The following is a 7894-nucleotide window of genomic DNA, read 5'->3' as shown; positions in this document are numbered from 1 at the left end:
CAATGAAAAGACTTTGTCCTTTATGATGATCAATCTACTAGCAACATTCTCCTTCATGAACATATGGGCTTTGTGTGTTTTTACTAACCACTAACCTTCGTATGATGGTGCTCTTTCCAAGCCCCTTGGCTTTTGGATCTAGACCTCTCGTGGATTCGGCATGTGATGGCATCTCGAACACCATTGCGATCTCTTAAATTCAATGCAGTTGTTTGTTGCTAACTTTGCTAAGCTTCATGTCCTTATTCACATATTTGAGATCTAGAATCTCCCAAGTTTTCCTTTGCTAATTTCAATGTAGGTGCACAACCAAACACATCGTCGGCACCAATTTCGTGAGAATCCTCAGGATCACAACTGAGCACCGCTGTGCGAGGATGATCATCCCCTGCAGAGAATCCCAAGGTTCATAGTCATGCACGACTGCCAAGGTGGATTATCTGCACCAATTTGTCGAGAATCCTTAGGATCATAGCTGAGCACCGCTATTGATCCCAGATGAGCACCACTGTGCGAGGACTATTCACACCAACTTTTTGAGAATCCTTAGGATCACAACCGAGCACCGTTGTTGATCCCAGCTGATCACCGCTGTGCGAGGATGATCCCAAAGTTGACAGCCACGCGGCTAGAAACTCAAATTTTCTGCGTCACACAGTTTGGGCATTACCTCTATATTGACCAACCGCGGCAGGTTTTCAATCATAGTAGCATCCACACGCTACCTGATTTTGTATGTGTTATCGATCGACATTTCCTACCTTTGGTCTTATCGCGCGTTTTGCATTTGCATTTGCACCTTCGCCATCCTTGAGCCGGATGTCTGCAGTACATTGCTCTTGGTGACAAAATGGTGTGTTCTTTTCTTTGCCTTTCGACCGTTACACAGGTCTCGGTCAAAGAGGGGCAATCTGTAGACACTGAATTTTGTCACCCCCCGGCAATGATGATAATATGAAGGATTACATGTTGGATATTTTAGACTTGGAGAATTTTTAAACTTAGAGTAGAAAATGACCATATTTTCCAATAAAATTTCAAGAGAAAATGTTTTCAAAAATTAGAATTTGATGTTGTGGATTATTGTTGTTTGTCCCCTCAAGTCGGACATTACACTTTGATGCGAGAACTATACGAATCGACGCCCGATTCTCTCTTTCATTATATGATCTGGGTCCCTACTTTATGCATATTTTCGTAAAGGTTCCCAGTCGAGACTACAATCGTGTCTCATATCATTGGATAGTGCTCGGACTGAGCTTTCTAATGACATATTACACGTCGAATTCTGACAAACAGTTTGAAAGATATGACCCCCGAAAGTTGACTCCAAAGTTCGGTATCAGATTCCATTCTGAGCAACCAAAGGATGCCACATGGCGCCCAAACCCCTTTGTCCAAAATCAAGCCTTTTTGGACAATTCTCTCTAGTTTTTTAGTCCCACATCGAAAATATGAGAGAATTGTCCCAAGTCCCAAGGCTATAAGAATAGCCCTTCCTCTCAACCAAAAGGGAGGGAAAGGATTTGGGAGAAGGAATATGGTTTTTGCTAATTCCCTCTCTAAATAAAGAATCTCTCCAATATAAAATTTTGAATTTGTAATCCTTCCTTGAGCAGGGAGATCTTGTCCGGTTCGGTTCGATTTGGGTCTTGAAGCACAAGGATTATCTCCCCTTGTTTTTTTATTAAAGCCGATTTAAGGTATTTTTTTTCCCAATAGCGATTTAGAATTAGTTTAATTAATAGATTAGTTTCTAATTTATTAATCATTGATTTATTTAGATTAATTATGTTTAATTAGTCTCAGTTTGGTTCAATGCGGTTTATTATATGTAAATTGATTTATTCCGGTCCAATTAAAGATATTCAGGTTTAATTGATTCTTTTAGTTTAGTTAGGTTTAATTGGTTTTTTATGTTTACCTTTGATTTGGTTTAGTTTTTTTTTTTAAGTTACTTTTTGTTCTTTTAATCTGAACCCTTGGATCAAAATCTTGCATATAACCTAATCTTCTTTCTTCTTTTCTTCTTCTTCTTCTCTTCTTTTCTTTTTCTCCTGCAGCCGCACCTAACCCTCCTCTCTTTTTCTTTCTCTTTTCCTTCCCTGCTACTGCAACCCCTAACCGGCAGCAACCGAACACTCCCTTCCCCTTCTTCCCTTCTTCTCTTTTTCTTCCCTGCTACAATAGCCACCGCACCTAACCCTCCTCTCTTCTTCTTCTTCTCATCTTCTTTTTCTTTCCTTCCTCCAAAGTCTGCAGCGACCGAGCCCTGCAACTCCTTCTCTTTTTCTTCTTCTTCTTCTCTTCTTCCCTTTTCCTTCCCTGCTGCTGCAACCCCTAACCGGCAGCAACCGAACACTCCCTTCCCCTTCTTCCCTTCTTCTCTTTTTCTTCCCTGCTACAATAGCCACCGAACCTGCACCTCCTTCTCTTCTTCTTCTTGTTTTTCTCTTCTTCTTCCCTGCTGCTGCAACCGAACCGCAGCCGCACCTAACCCTCCTCTCTTCTTCTTCTTCTTCTTCTTCTTCTTCTTCTTCTCTTCTTCTTCCCTGCTGTTGCAACCGAACCTGCACCTCTTCTTCTCAATCCCTAAAATCATGCTCCTCAGCTTACTAGGAGAAAATCCTCCCCCCCCCCCTCGATTTTTCCTCATCTCAACCTCTGTTTTAGCTTTTTGGTGATTTTCCCATGTATTTTGATTTCTTCCCGTGTGTACCTGGCCATATACTTGGCTTTCTCTGCTTCCTCCCAAGCAGCTGCCCGAGTCTCAATGACACTTTTGGCTTGTTGATCCATGGGTACGTTCTTAAATGAAGTAGATGCATCCTTGTCCTCCTCCTCCCTACTTGCCCAAGTAGCAATATTTGTCTTACCAAGCTAAGTTCCAAGGGCAATTATCTCTCTCCTAGTTTTCATTTGTAGTTCCTTCTCAGACACCTCTTCTCTGTTAGGATCTAGATGGCAATCAGTTGTATCAACAGCTAATGAAGCAGGTCCAGCTCGGCCAGGAGTTGAGGGACAAGAAGAAGATGGGCTGCGCGTTGGTGTTGTTGCTCTCATAGGTGTTCCAGTCCTGGAAGTCTCTTGGCTAGCTATAGGAGTCATTTCTGTACCCATATCTCTCATAGACACAGACCTAACCGTAGAAGGAGGTGCAATAAATGTTGTGGCATTAAGGACAGATATGGATGAATCATGCTGACTGAGGCTAATTGCCGAATCTGACACACATTCTCCATCATAAGCGCAAGCTTAGAATATGAATCTACTATTGGAGATGTGTCTGGCATCCAACTGACAGACTTCTATGCTCCCATCTCCTCCCCTTTGCCAAAATCCATCTCCAGCCCATGGTCTTCTTTTCTTTTTCCTTTTTTTTTTTTTTATTTCTTTAATTTGCTGATTAAATAATCCATATTTGTTTTTATGTTTTCTATGTCGAATCTTCCCCTCCTTTTGTTCTTTATTTTTCTTTTATCAATTTTTGGTTTATTTTCATTTTATTTTCCTCTTAATAACGTATGGGACGAAGTCTAGGGCGTATGTTAGCAAAGGCGTGGCTGGCCCCCCCTCAAACCGGCCCGTAGCATTAGGATGTATTTGGGAAATGAGTTTGTGTTATAATTTCTTATTTTTTTGGGGTTTTTCGTCCTCTTTCTTTAAATGCAATAAAAAATCAGATCTTGTTTAAAATAGTGCAATTAGTATACTTGTATTCCAATTCATCTAGCTTTCCCTTCCTTTAGCTTGTTTAGCTTCCTTTAATCATTTCATTTAGCTTCTTTGATTAGTTTAATTGCTTAAGCTCATATATCATTTGTTACTAGTGTTTTTCTTTATCGTAATTAGTTGTTTTAATTATTTAATGGGTTCAATTAATATAACATTTAGACTCTAACGTAATGTAGGTATAGCATGAAATAATCATTAGGCATATTTAATTTAGAAGATAATTAGCATTGCATTTATTTAGTTAAAAGATTCTCTTCTCATTAGCTTAACTAGGGTTTTGAAAAATGTTTAACTCATCTTAGGTTAGCTTAAGGTAAACATAATTAGTGCAATTAGGTTTCATGATTAGTTTAATTAACCCGTATGTTTAGTTTAATCCTCCTACACTAGATTAGATATATTAGTAAAAATGTATTCATTTAATGTAATTAATCCGTTTTACTTTTATAAATTAATTAGCTCTCATTTAATTTATAAATCCTTTTACCAATTAGATTAAGTAGGATTGTAATAATTTATTGTAACATGCTAGGGATTGGGTTTAATCATTTTAATTAGTTCAATTTAGGATTTTATAATTTCATTAACCATCCATCTAGGCTAGACTTAATTAAACCCATTAGTTCAATTTAGGATTTCATAAGTTCATTAATCATCCATCTAGGTTAGGCTTCATTAATCGAGTTAGTTCAATTTAGGGTTCCATAAGTTGCTAAACTAATCTTAGGTTTAGACTTATTTAATTAGCTTAATCTAAGACTCATAATACATTAATTAAATCATTTAGGCTTATTTAATTAGCGTAATCATTTCACTATTTGCATCATAACCTAGCTAGCATAATTTAGACACTTGGTTTAGGGTTTTCACATGTCATGCTTAGATACCTAGTTTAGGGTTTTCAGTGACCTAGATTTAGGACTAGTTAATGGGGTACAAACAAACTTTGGTCAAACAAAAAGAGACCGGCCTTAGGGTCGGGCAGACTAGGTGCCTAACACCTTCTCAATCTGTCACTTGACACTTGTCTAGAATCTTGGTGCAAACCAGCCTTATCCGTCAGAGTCATTAGTCTCTCTCCCTTGATTGGGGGAGACATTTATGGGTCCTAGACCCTTTCTAGGTGACGACTCCCTTTTACCCATAACGTGTATCCCCCCTTGGCATTTGATGACCAGGGAATACCATTTCATCTCATTAGGGTCGAACCCTAGCGTGTGTACACGCGCTACGCGCCATATGGCGATCCCGAGGCGGAGGTCCATGGTACCTACAACCCCATGTATTTAAAACAATCACTCTGAAATAGATCCTGTTCCCCAAGTTTCATTACTCCCTCCCCTACTCTAGATTGGCTGAAGGAGCATATTAGATATTCGGTCTTCATCCTGCTTATCCTAAATCCTCTTGATTACAAGCTAGATCTCCATAACTCCAGTTTAGTATTAATCTCATCCACAATTTCATCTATCAAAACAATTATCATCAGCAAATAGCATACACCACGGAATCAAGTCTTGGATATGTCTAGTTTGATCATCCATAATGAGTGCAAACAAATACGGACTTAAAGCAGAACCTTGGTATAACCCAGCTGTGATTGGAAATTCGTTACTTTGACTCTCTATTATTTTGACACTCGTCACCACTCCCTTGTACATGTCCTTAATTATATCTACATAATTAACCATACCCCTTCTCTTCTCTAGGACATACCATATTAGCTCTCTTGATACTCTGTCATAGGCTTTTTCTAGGTCAATAAATACCATATGGAGGTCTTTTTTATGGGCTTTAAATACTTCCATAAAAAACCTCCGTATGATGTAAATAGCTTCTGTTGTGGATATTCCTGGCATAAAACATGATTGATTCTCCGATACCTCAGTTTTCTCTCTTAGTTGGGCCTCAATAACCTTTTCCCACAGTTTCATGGTATGACTCATAAGTTATATGCATCTATAGTTGTTGCAATTCTGGGCATCACCTTTGTTCTTATAAATCGGAACCATAATGCTTCTCCTCCACTCATCTGGCATAGTTTTTGTACTCAGGATTTTGTTGAATAACTTGGTTAACCAAGACACCCCCTTGTCCTCCTAAGCTCTTCCACACTTCAATTGAAATCTCATCCGGTCCCCAAGTCCATCCTAAATTCATCCTTCGCAGAGCCTATTTAACCTCGCATTCGCCAACCTGCAGTAAATGTCCATTGGATGTATTGGAATCATGTCTACTCCCCTCCTCCACTAGGTCTAACTTATCAGCTATATTATCTCCATTTAGTAAGCTACAAAAATAATCTCCCCATCTCCTCATGTGTCACCACAGTTTTAGTAATCAATATTGGGAGCGAGTTCGATCTTAGCCAATACCGATTTGTATTGCCCTATATATACTGGACTAGATTCGACGGACTAGAAAAATTGGATTGTACTTTTTTTTTCTCTTTTTACCCATATCGGCCTTTGTTGATTTCAAAGACAATCAGACTACATGATACAAATCTTTCAAACCATGCGTGTCACTCTCCCCTGAGCAAGAGTAGAGTAGAGTGGATGAGCTAATAAAATCCAATATTAAAAAAAAAAAATCACGTGATATAATTAAAACATTTAAATAATTACAAAAAAAAAATTTAAACCATTAAAATATTAAATGAATGAAAATATATTTTACGGGACGGATTAGAGAGTGACAATTTCATGTTAGATATTTGGAGTTGATGTTGTCGTGATGATAGTATTGACAAAGTTATTTGGTGTGCAACATGCCTCGTGTGATGGTTTTAGATGTGTTTGGAGGCATAAATATGGTTTTGAATGGCTTTTGATGTATTCGAGGTGTAGAGTCTTTGTACACTGTATTATATTGATGATGTATTTGAATAGGTGTATAACATATTTCAATTGAGTTCGAATGCATTTGGTTGAAAAGTGTACTTATACGCTTTGTTCAGATCACGCCATAATAATTGATGATGTGGCATAGATGTGCAAAACACATGCCATAGAGTTGGTAAAATGACATAGATGGGAACAGGACATGGCACGGCACCAAGGCAACCAACCTAACACCTATGGCATGGAGTAGGCAAGGTGACGTGGGTGTGCACAACACATGGTGCAGCACCAAGGCAGCCAACCTTGGCTGGCATGCCAGCTCACAAGGGGTGCCCGCATGGGTGCAAAGGCCAAGGGCCATGGTGTATTTTTGGTATTTGATGCAGGGGCCAAGGGCCAAGGACCGATGTTCATGTCACGGCTGCATAGGTTTCAACCAAGGCCAGTGAGTTGTGAGGCTGTCATGCGTGCTGCAAGGAAGTGGTCACGGCCATGAGTGTGGGGTTCGGTTCCTCTTTTGAGGTGATTGCTCATGTCTTGTTTATAGTTATCTAGTTGATCATCATGTGTCTAAGCAATGATCCAACAATGTTCAACACTTCTTTTTTTCTGCCTCTTTGATGACGCATCTTTCTCCACATCTCGTTGGGCATCCTTAAATCATCACTTTGATACTGATAATTGATGAAATAACTATGGGCGGATCTGAACCATCGCCCCTAGAGAGAGGATGCGGATCCATGGGCGTGTGTGTGAAGTTGGAGTGCAAGGCTGTCAGCCAAGGGTCATGTGTTGTCAATTTATCAAAACATACGTGGTTTTAAGGACTTGGGCCACGGGCCACGGGCCACGGGCCACGGGCCACTTGAGCATATTTTAGGCGTTTTAAAGCAATTTACTGTGACCATTTGCTTGTTAGGGCCGTCAATGGCTTAATTAGTTAAGAACCATGTCCCTTAATGTGTGGGAATAAAGCGCAGAGGCATCATATGAGATTTTCAGAAGTTTTTATGGCCCAACGATGAGTATCAAGTCAATCTGATTTGAGATCGATGGCATACAGCAAGGCGCACTATTTGGGCGTAGAAGATGCTTGCACGCGAGTTCTAATTGGAGTGGAGTAGGGTTGTCACGTGCACAATGCTCTATTGAGTCGTCATGTGGTTTTGTGTACCAGCGTGGTTACTACAGCATTGAAGATTTCTTTTGCTCTGATCCGGTGCGCCCCGATTCGTCATCTTGATCCGATGGTGTATAACTCAACCGCCATATTGAGCTTGATCCGACGGCTCTTATGGAACCGTCAGCTCATGACA

At 39.8% G+C, this 7894-nt stretch overlaps 1 pseudogene; it reads right to left on the bottom strand.

Annotated features, from left to right (window-relative positions):
• Positions 1-436: 436 nt before the first annotated feature.
• Positions 437-3618, bottom strand: LOC122059025 (annotated as a pseudogene).
• Between the last annotated feature and the right edge of the window lie 4276 nt (positions 3619-7894).

This window comes from Macadamia integrifolia, chromosome 13 (assembly GCF_013358625.1).
Source record: "Macadamia integrifolia cultivar HAES 741 chromosome 13, SCU_Mint_v3, whole genome shotgun sequence".
Taxonomy (NCBI): Eukaryota; Viridiplantae; Streptophyta; class Magnoliopsida; order Proteales; family Proteaceae; genus Macadamia; species Macadamia integrifolia.
This window is presented reverse-complemented; position numbering and strand designations above follow the sequence as displayed.